Raw genomic sequence first — 15,554 nt, forward strand, 5'->3', positions numbered from 1 at the left:
AGCCTCACCAGTCTGCACTGAGATCTGCTCCTCTGCCCCCAGCCTGTCTGGCATTAGTACTAAGAGAATGAAGCTCAGAAAAACAGCCTCACTGGCCTAGACAAGGAGGCACAGGTATGTGGGGAAAACAGGAGTGGATGCCACAAGGTTTTCTTGTGAGAGTCTGAAACTACCAGGTCAAGAGAAGAAAGACTTCAGATTGTCACTGTTGGATGTCTTAATATGAGGAAGGACTCAAACAGAGCTGTCCGCTGCTGCAACTGGCTGTCTTGAGAGGTGGTGACCTTTCTCCAGAAGGGTGGAAACTGTAACCAGACAACTACTTGGTGAAGCATCATACAGAGAGGTGGCCCTTCTGATGATGTGCCCAGTCTGAGGCCTCACTAGGCCAAGAGTGCGTCACCTGGGAGCTTGTTAGAAACTTACCATCCTGGGCCCCACCACACACCTCTTGACCCAGGCTGCATCTTAACAGGATCCTTAGCTAATGCATGCAATTGTTCACTGCCAGGGCCTCCAGTTCAGGACCAGGGTGCATGAGCATCACCTGGAGGAGATTTTTAATACAAACGCAGAGGCTGAGCTGCTGGCCTAGGACATGGAAGGATCATTCCCATACCTCACAGTCCAGCTCTCTCCCCATTCCCTCCCCGCTACGTGCTGTTGCGTTTCCAAGTTCATGCCTGTGTGCACACCTGCACACAAGGGAATAGGAAAATGGCTTTGACGTATTGAATCATGTCTACAGGCTGCTTCAGTCAGGGTTCCTGCTTGCTGAGAGACCAGATAGCTTTCCCAGGGAGCCCCAGGGCAGGGGCCTGAGGCACCTGCTTCCTGTTATGTCCCCTGAGGACTCCGCTTTGCCAGGAGAAAGGAGAAGCCTAAACAGGGTGGGTCAAGTCTGCGAGGCCTGCCTAGGGCTGCCCTCTGCCTTCCCAGCGCTTCAGTCCCTGATCGTTCAGGCCCCTTGTAGGCCAGAATGTCCCAGATTAGATGGGATGGGAAGGGTGTCTTCTGGTTGCTGTAGGCCCACATTAGGGGAGTACCCTCTTCAGTCCCACCTGGGGCAGGTGCCCAGAGCCAGGAATGAGCCACCTGTGGTGATTCCTGTGTGTCTGGAGTCTGGGAGCCCCTTGCACTGTTGGCCAGTGGTCACTGTGCAGTGATTGACTGGGCTCAGCGTCTGTAGCCTTTGTCTCAGCCCCTGGCATCCCTCCCCCGGGATCATTGTCTGGGTTGGTGGGTGTTAATCTGCAGCTCCTGAGAAGCTGCCTGGCAAATGGGAGGTTAATGTGCAAACAGCGGGGAGCATTGTCCATGTGTGAGGCTGGACAGCAAGTGGGAGGGAAATAGTTAAAAATCCTATTCATGGCCCAGGAGGGGAGGAGGGGTGGGCGCAGGAGCAGGCCCGGCCTTGTGCTAATCTTGCTGGAATGTAACTAGTTTGGGCAGTTTCTGGCTTCGATGTGTTCTGGGGCCGGTTGGCGTCCCCCCAGTACATCGACGTTGCATCCGCGCGCCAAAGGCTGCTCTTTGTGTTCTCTGCAGCCACAACTTAGAGGCGACCGAGTCAGACTGCTTTAAGTTGTAAGGATGGGGAGGGAGGAAGCTCAGCCAGGCAGTTGTGCTATCCACGGTGGGAGAATCCACAGGCTCCTTCTCTGTTGGAGGATTTGGGTGGGGGAAGGGAGTGGGCAGAAGAGAATGTTCAAGGAGAAAGACCCCAAACCTGTTGGGTCAGGCTGCTCAGCTGCCTGGAGGCCTGGGAATGCCTAGGGGGAAGCCCCTGCTTCCGGACACACAATCAATTACATACAACAGTGGGGCCTTGTGTGTGTGGGCGGACACTGGGAGGAGTCGGCTCACAGCTCATGTTTTAATGCTTTACAAGGAGAGTGTGTTCATGCATTGCTTTTGCAACTTATAATCAATTTAAAACATTCTATATCTTGATCTAGGCTGGTGGTTACATTAATATTTACATATTGAACCAGGTGTGGTGGCTCATGCCTGTAATTTGGGAGGCTGAGGTGGATGGATCACCTGAGGTGTCAGGAGTTCGAGACCAGCCTGGCCAACATGGAAACCCTGTCTCTAATAAAAATACGAAAATTAGCTGGGTGTGGTGGCGGGTGGCTGTAATCCCAGCCACTTGGGAAGCTGAGGCAGGAGAATCCCTTGAACCTGGAAGGCAGAGGTTGCACTGAGCCGAGATCGCACCATTGCACTCCAGCCTGGGTGACAGAGTGAGACTCTGTCTGAAAAAAAAAAAGAAAAATACATATTAAAAATTTACTAGAGCCTGGGCAACATAGTGAGACCCCCACCTCTACAAAAAATTTTAAGAATTAACTGGGTGTAGTGGCACATGTCTGTGGTCTCAGCTACTCGAGAGGCTGAATCAGGAGGATCACTTGAGCCCAGGAGTTCGAGGCTACCGTGAGCTCTGGTTGAGTCATTGCACCCCAGCCTGGTCAACAGAGCAAAATCCTGTCTTAAAAATTCATTGAGCCACATATGAGATTTGTGTACTTGCTTGTATATACATATTATACCTTAGTTTTAAACATTTTAAATTAAAAAAAGAAAAATCCCTCCTTCCTGACCTTCCAAGGCCTTGGCTGGCCAGCACAGCGGCAGGAAGGAAGAACAGGGTCCCCGGCGTAGCTCCGGGGCATCCTCGGACTGCCTGGTGGAGTTTGCGCTGAACTCCCACACCGCTGTTTGGAAACAGAATGAAGTTGCACAGCAGCCAGATTCTGGGGCTTCCCCACCCAAGTTTGCCACTTTGCTCACGGGATTTGAAGAAAGCATCAAAGGCAGCAGCTTTAGAAAATAGCTCCAAGGGCCCCACTTGGTGTGAGGTCACCTTCTCAGCTCACAGAGGGCTGTGGTGCCAGCTGCTGGCCACACATGCCCATGGGGCAGCTCTGGCCCTGCCTGACCCTGACTGGCTTCCGCATGCACCCCATGGGGAGCCCACGCCCACTGCACGGCATACCCACCAGGTGCTGCTGCCCTCCTGAACTCTGTGGGACATGCTGCTGCCCACATGGGGACTGCCCCCGAAGCAGGACCCTGGATTGCTCCTCTGCTGCCTGCCCCCTCCTGCCACGTAGTGAGGGTTCCACATTATGAATGTCATGGTTCCTTCCGGCTCTTGATTTTCCATGATTCGGGATCAGGAAATGATTTTCCTCTGAGTATTTTTAGGCCATGAGACTCAGTATAACAGTCAAATCCTGGCTCCACAACCCCTAGCTGTGTGGCCTTGGATAAATTAAAATCTCTCTAATCTTAGTTTCCTCATATGTGAAATGGGAATAACAACAATACTAAACTCAGTAGGGCTGATGAGGATTAAGTGAAAACCAGACTAATGTTGTATTCATTATCTGGGATAAAGGTTAGCCTGTATCATCATCATAATCAAAACCACACGCCACAGTGTGCCTCACAGTCCAGTGAGCCGAATCGTTGCCTGTGCACACTGTACCCTTAGACCTGAGAGGGGGGCCCTGCTCTGACCACCCCAGCCACTTCCTTCCTGACCAGACCAGGAATCCACGGAGCTGAGGATCCAAAGAATGGGATCCTGAGGCTTGAGAGCCTGCCTGGCTCTTCCCTGGACATGCACCAAGCCACTGGTGTGCACACCTGTAGATTGAGGTGGGGGGTTCACATTTGCCTGGGGCTGAGCTTTATGGGGGGCTGAGATGTCTGGGGTGTTTCCATGTGTGGTCCCAAGACCTCGTAGGACAAGATGGAACGGAATGGTGGGGGTGCCAGATCGGGCTCTCTTACCACCACCGCATTCTGGTGCAGAACCCAGGAGTCTGGGAATTCTAAATTCGAGCCTGGCCTTTTCATAGCATTCATATTTGTCAAGGGAGGAGGACAGAATGTATTTAACAGTTTGTCAGCTTGAGTTACAACTTTTACATGTGTAAGCATATGGACTTAAATCTATGTTCTTGTCCCAAACCCTGCAGATATTGGGGTTGGGGGGCTGTCTGCATGCCCTTCCTTTCCCAGTGGGTGACCATCACTGACCTCTGAGACTTCAGACAAATTGTAGCCATGCCCACCTCTGAAGCTATCTTTAGGAAAACAGTGTCCTAGGTCCTTTCAGTTCAAAACCCTTGCTTATTTGTTAATAGGAATACATTGGTTCTAGAATAGAGCCTTGCCCTGTGGAAACTGCCATCTGTACTCTCCAAGGTCTAGTTCAGATCCCACCTCTTGGCTTCACTCTGTAATACCCCCACACTCTGTGACACCCCCACTCTATGACATTTACCATTTGGGACAGAAGCCCTGTCCTCCCTACCTATAGCTGAGGCCACCTCCCAAGACACATCGTCATTCTGTCCCCCACAGCACCACACACAGTGGCTGCACATGGTGGATGCACAGTGAGTATTTGTGGAATGAGCAGCCGAGCCGCTGCAGACTGATGAGTGTTCTAGGGCCTGTGTTGGTTTTCTAAAACTGCTCTGTCAGTAAGCGCGCCCCCCCCCCCCCCCCCCCCCCGCCCACCCCAATCCCCGTGTAAATGTATTCAGATCCTAAAGAAAATCAGGCAGCCACCCTTTAAAAAGCCCGATAAACCCCTTCATTTGTATTATCTTTGGGCAGAGTTTGCTCGGGAATTCGTATCTGTAGGAGATCTTAGTGCTCGCTGCTGGGAGGCAAATTGTTCGCATTCATTTGTTCTTTCAGTGGCTTGGCCCTATAAAGCAGAGGTCTGGCCTGAGGGAAAATTGTGAAAGAATCTGAGTTTGTCTTTGGGGTAGAAATTAAACAGCTTCTCTAGGCCTTGCCCTCAAACTTCAGCCCTGTTTACTATTGAAGACTGTATGTCTCAAGGGGTAAAGAGAGCCGTGGGATAATGGAGACTGAAAAAATGTTGAGATTTAGCCATTTTGTTTTCTTTTTTCCTTGGAGAATAATCTTTTGGGAAAAACTTGGATAGAGACCCTTTGAGCCATACAATTTTTTAAAGTTGAATTCAAGCCTCTAGTCATGGCTTGATTCGTTTTTTTCTGAACAATGAACAAAGAAATGCTGGTAGAGAGCCTTGAAATGCAGGGATGTTGAATGAGGAAAGGAAAAAGGAGGGCGGTGAATGTTCCTGAGCACTGGCTGGACCCTGCAGAAGCTTCCGATCATTCTGGAGGTCTCCAGAACTTGGTGGCTGGGACACCAGATATTGTGCATATATGAGGGGAGGGCCTCTGAGAACTCCCAAGAGGCCCCCAGCACCCTCCAGCTGACCTTTCACCGTTGGCACTAAACTGCAGGCGTCTCTCCTTTCTCCATTTCCAGGTGCAAATTGCAGCACCTGGAACTAAGACATCCCTGGAGGGCAGGACTTCCAAACTCACCCCCATTCATTAAGGCAAACACTGCTTCATCCACAATGTTACAGTAACATCAGCAAGAAGAAATGATGATCATGGGCCGGGCGCGGTGGCTCAAGCCTGTAATCCCAGCACTTTGGGAGGCCGAGACGGGCGGATCACGAGGTCAGGAGATCGAGACCATCCTGGCTAACACGGTGAAACCCCGTCTCTACTAAAAAATACAAAAAACTAGCTGGGCGAGGTGGCGGGCGCCTGTAGTCCCAGCTACTCCGGAGGCTGAGGCAGGAGAATGGTGTGAACCCAGGAGGCGGAGCTTGCAGTGAGCTGAGATCTGGCCACTGCACTCCAGTGGGCAAGAGAGCCAGACTCCGCCTCCAAAAAAAAAAAAAAGAAATGATGATCATGGTTGATAGCTGTCAAGTGCTTACAGCGAACCAGTTGCTTCCAGGGCCCTTCTCTATTTAATCTTGCTATGCGGTGTACGGTTGGCAGGGGACTGGAATTTAAGCAAAAGAAGAAATACTGATGTTTCCAATTCATCATTTAAAGAGACCTTCTACGTGGCCGGACACGGTGGCTCACATCTATAATCCCAATACTTTGGGAGGTTGAGACGGGTGGATTGCTTGAGCCCAGGAGTTCAAGACCAGCCTGGGCAACATAGTGAGCCTCGTCTCTACAGTACAGGAAAAAAAATAGCAGGGTATGGTGATGCGTGCATGTAGTCCCAGCTACCCGGCGGTAGGCGTTGAGGTAGGAGGATTACTTGAGCCCTGGGAGGTCAAGGCTGCAGTGAGCCAAGATCGTACCACTGCACTCCAACCCCAGGGACAGAGTGAGACCCCATCTCAAAAAATAAATAAACAAATAGACTTTGTACGCGAGGCCTGGCCATTTGTTAACCCGTGTGAAAGATGTTTCGGTGGCCATTTAATGAACATATGTTGAATAATGTGCTCTACTGTGTAAGATACAAAAGGAAAAAAGAAAACTCAGTATCACCTCAGCCCCTTCTGATAGAACTGGTGTGTCCAAGCGGCAACATCCTAAAATAGTTGTCCTCCACTCTGGGATGTAAAAGAAGTTCTTCTGGGATTTGGTTTTATTACAGTGACCAAGAATTTGCCCTCCCTCAGTTATCGCATCTACTGTGACAGGCCCTGCACCACGTCCTGTGAGATCCTACCTGCCAAGAACCCGTCTGCCATTTCTCATTAGTATCTTTGTGGTTTGCAGTCACCTATGGAGAATTTGTACATATACTCAAGTGTTATTAGTTTTCAGTTACTTCCTCAATTATTGCTGAGGTGTGTGTGTGCGCGCGCGCGTGTGTGTGTGTGTGTGTGGTATTTCGTAGCCAGAGCTACAAAATGTATCTCCAATAATATTAGTAGAATTTTTTCAGCCCCTAAAACCCACCGTAAAAGTTAACTATGATAACAAGGCCCGTAGGCCTGTACACAAGGGCATTTGGTTTCTATCGAAGTGTATTACACAGGCCAGACCTCTGGATTCTCCACCTCTGGAGAGCTGTTTAAAGCAGGCATTAAAAGGAAGATCATTTTCAGCGTGTTTGTGATAATGAAGCATGTGTGTGCTCACGAAGGATACCTCCCTGGACAATGCCTGGAAGAGGACTTTGTGAAGTGGAGGCTGTACATGATTCCACCAGCAAGCATGTATCTTGACAAAGGTTGTAAGGACAAGAAGTTGTGCCTTAGCTGTAACCAAAACCCAGCCTAAGCAATCAGGTGAGTTGAAGTAGATGTTGTCAAAGCTAAAAAGAAGCCAAGCATGGTGGCTTACACCTGTAATCCCAGCACTTTGGGAGGCCAAGTGAGGCAGTGGGATTATTGAAGCCAGGAGTTTGAGACCAGCCTGGGCAACATAGCAAGATCCCATCTGTTAAAAAAAAATCAGCTGAGTGTGGTGATGTGTGCCTATGGTCCCAGCTACTCAAGAGGCTAAGGTGGGAGGATCACTTGAGCCCAGGAGGCCACAGTGAGCCATGATCATACTTCTGCGCTCCGGCCTGGGCAACAAAGCAAGACAGCATCTCTTTTTTTTTTTTTTTTTTTTTTTAATACAAACAATCCCATAGCATTTATTGCCATCTTGTAATAATCAAAACAATATGAATAAATGTTCATATTGGATAAAGGACATCTAAAAACAAACTGTATCCTTCTCAACAATTTCTCACTTCATTGATCATTTCTGGTTTGAGACACTTTGTAGCAGAGTAATATCTCCTTTTAGTATGATCCAACCCAGTTTTCTTGACTTTGTTTTAGAATGAATCTCTTCCACATCATCTAATAACAAGGTTCATATACTCATTAAAACCAGTGATACAGCCTTCTATCCACATATTCCCTTGCCCATAGAGCCACACCTGAATCCACGATCTATTTTGTAAGTATCTGAAGATGAGGTTGATGGGCTGCACCATAACCTTCTGCACTTTCTGGCCCTGGCCATGGTACGCCATAGTGGAATTCCACAAAGAGCACACCTGCACGCTGCCTCTGAGAGCAACTTCCAGAATCAAGACACCGTCTCTTAAAAAAAAAAAAAAAAAAAAAAGCCTAAAAAGAGTAAGATGTAGGCTTAGGGCTGCCTCCCCTGAGGAATTCTTTTGGATCCCTCTAGCCTCTGACCAGCCAAGCAGAATATGGAGAAAGGAGTCTATAGAGGCTGCTGTCAAGTTCAGGGTGAAAATACGAGCATTTCCAAGCATTTCATCAAGGACTTGTTAAAGATCCAGGTTTGAAGTCTCCAAGGAAGACTTTTTTTGAAGATGTTGCCAAAAGGAAAAGAGATCAAACCAGCAGAATGAATTCCCCATCATATACATGGGGGATACCCAGGAACTCACAGGGTCTCTTGGGAACTCTGAAAGCAGTTAGAGAACAAGCATATGGGTTGTAGTCCCTGGAGTTGGAGCCCGATGCCATCCTCCAGTAAGTTCTCCAGCGGATTCCCTCTGGAAGGCTACTCACGGACCCGGGGAGAAATGACACCAAGAGTGGGGAACTAGAGGCTAACACTGGGTACCTGCTACTGCAGTGGCTTCAGATACTCTACCCCTACCCCAGATTTGGGCCAGGCCAGGGGCTATGGAACTCCAGAAAGAAGGGCCTCAGAGAGAGAGAGGGAGAAGGAGAGAGTGTCATCTACATTGTGACAGTTGCACACTTTCCACATGCAGCTGAGGAAAGCTCAGGTCCCTCAGCAGCCCTTTGCCTGCACTTGGGCCAATGATCAAAGGTACCCAGGGTGGTGGTCCAGTCACTGGCAAAAGCATGGCAGCCTTTTGGCAAAAGACTTGGGGGCATAAATAGTGAAATACTCAGAGAATGGAGTAATTGGCTGGCTAGAACATGAATGGAGGGTGTTGTTGGGAATAGGCAGTTGGAGATGGGAAGGGTAGGCCAGGGCCTTAATGCCCACTGAGCAGTTAGGTTTTTTACTGCAGGCATTGGGGAACCACTGGAGCTTTGGTGGGGGTGGGTGGGGGTGGGGGGGAAGTAGCGATCACAGGAAGGGTGGGCTGGCCTGGGGAGGTGCTGCAGGCAGGAGAACAGCTCAGAGTCTTTACAGAGGTCCAGGGCAGTGAGCAGCAGAGAGGAAGGGAAACAATTGGAGAGACAGTCCAAGTTAGAATAACAAGACTTGGTCCCCTGTCAGTTGTAGAGAGTGAGGGAAAGAGAAGAGGCCAGAATGATCCCCAAGGTTTGTACAATCCTCAGGGTGACCGCATGTCCTGGTTTACATCATCGGTCATAATTGTTAAAGGTGTTCCCTTTCACTTTCAAAGGAGCCCTGGTTGATAGGATAGAGGAAACAGGATCAGGGCTGGATTTCGATGAGTCTGTATGGGATTGAGCTGCCTGTAGCACGGTATCAAGGAAGCACTTGGAGATGAGGAGGAAGGCTGGAGCCAGCTGCAGAGATGAGCATGATCACCGAGTGGGTGCCAACCCGCAGGGGGAGGAGGAGACTATCCAGAGAACACCAGCTTTCGAGGCATAGGCCAAGGCCCTGAGGAGCGGCTGGAGGGGTAAGTGGAAAACCAGCCGAAAGGGTACCCCAGAAGCTGAGGGACCTCTTAGGGAAAAGACCTGGAAGATGACATTGGGTTTGGTAATTAGGAGGTCAGCAGTGGCCTTAGCGAGAACAGGGCCATTGACGTGGAAGGCAGGTGGCAGTGGACTGAATGATTGGAGGGAGTGGAGGGATTGGCAGTGGGGGTTTGAGGGTTTTGTAAAGAGCTTGTAAGGGAGAGACGGCCTCAGCACAGGGCCCATCCAACTGTGGGTCTCCAACCAATTGCACTGATTTTTCCTGCCCATTTTTCCTTCTTTGAAGGGAAAAATGGAAATTGAAGAGGAAGAAATCGATGGCCCATTTGAACCATGACTTTGAGTTTAATTCAGCATGTATTTGAGTGACTCTGAGTGAGTACTCCTGACCTCCAGGAATGGATAGAATGGAACATGGAAAATGAAGGTGAATCAAATGAGAATTTGGCCAATGGACTTACAAAAAAGTGTTCAAATGGGCCACACCTACCCAGTCTGGTGCTGTGCATGCATCACAAATCCTCGGACATGAGATGGAGTTGTCACCTGGTCAGTGATTGGGTTTCAGAGTCTGGATAGGAACTGGGGGCTCAGGAAGGAAGTGGCAAAGATGTGGAATTTTCGGGTCATCATCAGGCCTGAAGAAGACCTGATCACCACCCAGTCTCGGTCCCCAAACAGCTGCTTGTGAAAGTTCTGTAACCAACCTCACACACAGGATATGCCTAGAATTGGTGCTCTACTAGGTCACTCAGGAAATGACGGGGGATTTGAGAAATGTTTTTAGAGCTTTTGTGCTCTGAAATGTACCCTCCTTCCCAGCCCAACTAGCCTAGCCTGGATGCTTGAAATTCCATAAAGACCAAGCCCTAGATTTGATTGGAGAGTTGGGGGAATGCGTTGCAGCCCCTCTCCCAACCCAGAAAGAAGGCATGTAATGTGCTAACGCCGTTAGGAATGTTTATAGCATATGGGTTATGATAGTGAATTTGTCCAGGAAACCATCAGGAAACTTGTGTGGGCATTTCCTGTCTCACCTTCTGATGGCTAATTTATGAGGGCTGCTCTCAGATTAGAGATCCTCCATTTTTACCAGAAACTTCCACCTTGAGCCTTATAATGGATCCGCTGGAATGAAGATATTCTACGCAAGGATTTAGGTAGCGGAGAACCATGAACCTGGCACACCATGGCACTAAACAGTGTTTAATTGGTAAGTGGGTTTATGCTTGCTCTGGGCTGTGAAAGAAGAGTATAAAAGAGCCAGGACCATAGATCCAGGAAGGTCATCTTTGAGAGAGAAGCCCAAATAATGGGTAGAAACTGCAGAAAGTTATGGAGGGGTAGGTGTGAGCATTTGGGGACCACTCTGACCTCACATTAACATTACCTGGGAGCTATAAAAAAAAAAAAAAATAGATGCTTGAGCCCCACCCTGGAAGAGTTAAATCCTAATGGGGAAGGCGGACAGGAATCCGTGTTTTTAAAGCTCCTCCCAGCAACCCTGATGCCAGTGAGACTGAGAACTAGCAGACTGGGTTGTCTTCTCTGGTTGAATTGGTGTCCAGACCTTCCCCCAGAGGGGAATCCCTCTGGAAGGGAAAGAGTGGAGGAGAGTGTCCAGGGCGGGGCTGTAGAGTGGACCCTTCCTCAGCCACGGAAGGACTCATGCAGCTGGCAGTCACAGCACTTACTGGCCCCAGCTTATGTTGCCCAGGAACCATTGAAGGGTTCCAAATGGCTGAGGTCACATTTTTCCAGGCCGTAATGGGGACGACTGGGAAGGTTGTCAGGGGCAAGACCCCATTCAAAAGAAAACAGCACTCAGAAGTTCAGAAATGAGAGGCTGAATATTTGAATATAGACTTTACTATTTTTTTTTCTGAGTGTTTTTATATATTTAAATTTTTTTAATTAAAAAGTGATTCCCATTGCATATATTTGCATTTACCTTTTAAAATCAATGTATGTTTAGCCAAAAGAATAAAATAAAAACACCCGTAATCTTGTCGCCCAGAGAGATGTTCAACTCACCTCTTAATATATATTCTTCCAGATTTCTCAACACATACATAAAGATACCTGTTTTACAAAAGTAGGATTCAATACATGTTTTTTCTTTTTTTAAGCACTCCCCATTACACAGGTGGAAATACATGTTTTGTATCTTGCTTTTTCATTTGACAGCGTAAACACCTTTCTGTTTCTGTAAATAACCACCTGCTACATAAATTCAGATATCATAATTGTAGCATAAGGCATTGAATATCTTTCAGCTATTATAAACAGCTCTTCAGTGAACATCCTTGCATTCTATATTTTGCTTGCATCCTTAATTATTTCCTTAGGATGCACTCCTAGAGACAATAAGCCTTCAGAAGACTTGATACATACTTCCAAATTGCACAAGAAAGGATTTACTAATTTACTTTCCCACCAACAGGGTATTAAAAAGTGCCTGTGGTAATTAAAGGGGGAAAAGGCCACTGCCAACATGAGAGACTAAAAGTAGTTAACTCAATTACTGAGTTCATAACCTCTTTATCTCACATTCTGCAAACAAATGGGAGTAGAACCCAGAGATTTTCCTTGACGGCTTGGTGCCCAGCCCAGGATTTTTGTTGTCTGGCCCACCAGGTCCCCGGCTCTGGGGTTTTCACTGCAGCAGGTATCCTTGTCCAGGGCCTTTGTTTCCCGCTGGTCATTGGCCCAGCATGCTTCCGGTGGGCACTTGGGAACCACCAGGGGGCAGTGTGGAGCTGTTGAGCATGCTTGGCATGCCTTCTGGCTTATCCATATTGAAATTTTGAATAGTACAAGTATTATTTTGTTGTGTTTTATGACTTCTCAGATTGGTATTTATAATATTGATTTGCTTACACTAGTATTTCATCCCTTTCCAATTATTTTTATGTTTATGTGTTGTAAAAGAAATAACCTAATCCATCATAGCTCTTCTGTAGCTGGAGGCCAGGACACCTGGGTTGTTCTGATCCCAGCTCTGCCGGTGTCCTCCGTGACCTTGGTGGGACAGCTCACCCCATGGGCCTGACTGCCTTTATCTGAGGAGCGCCAGGATGGGCTGCAGGAGTGGTGTGTTTTCTTCTCTTCCAGCACTAGCATAATGAAAGGATTAAGAGTTGGCCTTGACCAGGTGTGGTGACTCATGCCTGTAATCCCACCACTTGGGAGGCCAAGGCGAGAGGATCACTTGATTTCAGGAGTTCAAGACCAGCCTGGCCAACATGGTGAAACCCTGTCTCTACAAAAATACAAAACTTAGCCGGGTGTGGTAGTATGCACCTGTAACCCAGCTACTTGGGAGGCTGAGGTGGAAGAATCACTTGAACCCAGGAGGCGGAGGTTGCAGTGAGCCAAGATTGTGCCATTGCATTCCAGCCTGGGTGACAGAGCGAGACTCCATCTCAAAAAAAAAAAAAAAAACAAAGAGGTGGCCTTTGGGGCTGCGCGTGGTGGCTCACACATGTAATCCCAGCACTTTGGGAGGCCAAGGCAGGTGGATCACTTGAGGTCAGGAGTTCAAGACCAACCTGGCCAACATGGTGAAACCCTGTCTCTACTAAAAATTCAAAAATTAGCTGGCATGGTGGTGCACACCTGTAATCCTAGTTACTCAGGAGGCAGAGGCAGGAAAATCACTTGAGCCCAGGAGGTAGAGGTTGTAGTGAGCCAGGATCGCACCACTGCACTCCAGCCTGGGTGACAGAGAAAGACTCTGTCTCAAAAATAAATAAATAAATAAATAAATAAATAAATAAAGAGTTGACTTTGAGATAGACTTGGGCAAGTTAGTTAACCTTTTTGTACTTTAATCCCTCCATCTGTTAAATGAGGATAATCATAGCATCAACTTACAAGGGGGTTAAACAAAATAACACATGGAGTATCTGGCACAAGGTAACTCATCGCTAAATGTTTTCTTTAAAGAAATCTGTTTATCCAAGATTTATGCAGACAGTTTCCTGTCCTTGGCTTTGGCACATACTTATTTACTTATCTGAAGTGATACTAATATCAAACAGAGTATGAATTTCAGAAGTGCTATATTCCACAGCAGGGTTGAACAGCAGAATCCCAGCATCAAGGCCCCCAGCTACAAAAGAGTTAGGATGTTTTTGCTTATTTTTTATAATATATTAACTATAGGGGAAAATATAAAAAAAAAATAGAGGCAGATATGATATCAGTAAATGTTTTTTATTTGATCGCTTTAGGTAAATGGAGTCTTACTCACCTGATAGGGTCTCCACTGGCAGCGGACCTTCCCATTCCCTCTATCCATCATTCTCCCAAAAGGTGATGGTTTCTCTGTTCTCACCCTAGGTCAACTAAATTAGGGTCTATGGCAACAACCCCAGGAGTGTGACCACTAATTGCCTTTGAATACAACATTTCCACTAGAGCTGCCTGGGAGGCAACACCTCCAGAGAGAAGGACTTGCACCTCTAATTTGGTTAATCCTAGAACACCCTGCAGTAGTCATCAAGCACCTCTCACAAATGTTATGCTGTGCTAAAGGCTGTGGGGACCCAAAGGGCAAATAAGATTGGATGAATTTTTTTTTTTTTTTTGAGACAGAGTCTTGCTCTTGTCGCCCAGGCTGGAGTGCAGTGGAGCGATTTTGGCTCACTGCAACCTCTGCCTCCTGAATTGCTGGGATTACAGGCGCCCGCCACCATGCCCTGCTAGTTTTTGTACTTTTCATAGAGACCAGGTTTCACCATGTTGGCCAGGCTGGTCTCGAACTCCTGACCTCAGGTGATCCACCCTCCTCGGCTTCCCAAAGTGCTGAGATTATAGGCATCAGCCACCATGCCCGGCCTGGATGCCTTTCTGAAGCAGCAGGTAAAAAAAAAAAAAAAAAAAAAAGACTGGATGCCTGTCCCCAAATTGCTTAGGAGAAGCTAAGCGAGGAAATGTGAGCCCGGCTGTGAGCTGGAAAGTCAGCGGGCAGCAGGGTGTGTGACCGACCTGGAGAAACAAGTGTGGGGCAAGGTAAATATAAGTGAATTGCAAGACAGTGGTAGTTGAGATGGAAAAAATACAGGACTTGATGGGCTAGATGATAAAGTGAGGAAGAAGGTGGAGGAATAGATGTCTGAGGTTTTGACCCTGCAGGTATGTAAGAAGAGAGAGATGATAGATCTTGGTGAGAAGCAATCTGGGGAGAAAATAGTGGTGTATCCTGGGAAGCTCTGACCTTTGAGTTTGTGTGCAGAACCTCTTTCTCCAGTTCCTAGGGGTGCCCTCATCCACAACTGGCAGTGGCCCCTGGATGGCCACAAACATGCAATCCTACAACAGTATTCCCCAGATGTCACTTACTCGCATAATCTTTGCCACATACCACCTATACTATTTACATAATTATTTTTCTTTGAATTGATTCACTTTTTTCCACTTTTTAAAAATGGAGCTTCACTGTAAGCAACAGTATCCAAGATATCAAACTTTGCCTGTAACATGTATATGTAATTGTATATATGTATATACATGTGCATACACATACATAAAAAATACACATACATATTTATGTATTTATAATTTTGTTTGACTATATATATACATTTTTGTTCTGTTTTGTTTTGTTTTGTAGAGATGGGGTTTCACCATGTTGCCCAGGCTGGTGTTGAATTCCTGGGCTCTGGTGAGCCTCCCAAAGTGCTGGGCTTACAGGCATGAGTCACCACACCCTGCCAAAAATACATACATATTTTAAGGCCTATTAATGTAAATATTTTAGGTACTAAAAAATAGGAGGCGTTGTTTAATAGAATTGAGATGGGAACTGGAAACAACACTCTTTTCATAAAGTGAGGAGGAAGAGGCATGATGAGTTTGGGTGTTGTGATAATGCATACAAGGTATCTGACACACATGCCCATAATCAGTGGAAAACTTCTCAGCCCTTCCACTGTCCATCATAACTTCCTGCACGCTCCCTTCAATATAGACAGAAAATCGTGTTGTTCCCTGAGATATGTAAGCCTCATGTGCACCCACATTTGCATACACACTAGGGTAGGGTGCAGGACCCGTTCTTCAGGCTCCTTTATCAGGAGCAATGGCCCTGTGTAGAGGT

The 15,554-nt window shown here is 47.4% G+C and overlaps 1 protein-coding gene and 1 pseudogene across 2 annotated transcripts in view; one reads left to right on the plus strand and one right to left on the minus strand.

Moving 5' to 3' along the window:
• Nucleotides 1-15,554, plus strand: part of LOC105465371 (transcription factor 7 like 1) — a 181,052-nt gene that overhangs the window by 123,798 nt on the left and 41,700 nt on the right. The gene's annotated exons all lie outside the window — the stretch shown is intronic.
• LOC112423725 (small nuclear ribonucleoprotein E-like) lies at nucleotides 7,496-7,874 on the minus strand (annotated as a pseudogene).

Source organism: Macaca nemestrina, chromosome 13 (genome assembly GCF_043159975.1).
Source record: "Macaca nemestrina isolate mMacNem1 chromosome 13, mMacNem.hap1, whole genome shotgun sequence".
Lineage (NCBI taxonomy): Eukaryota > Metazoa > Chordata > Mammalia > Primates > Cercopithecidae > Macaca > Macaca nemestrina.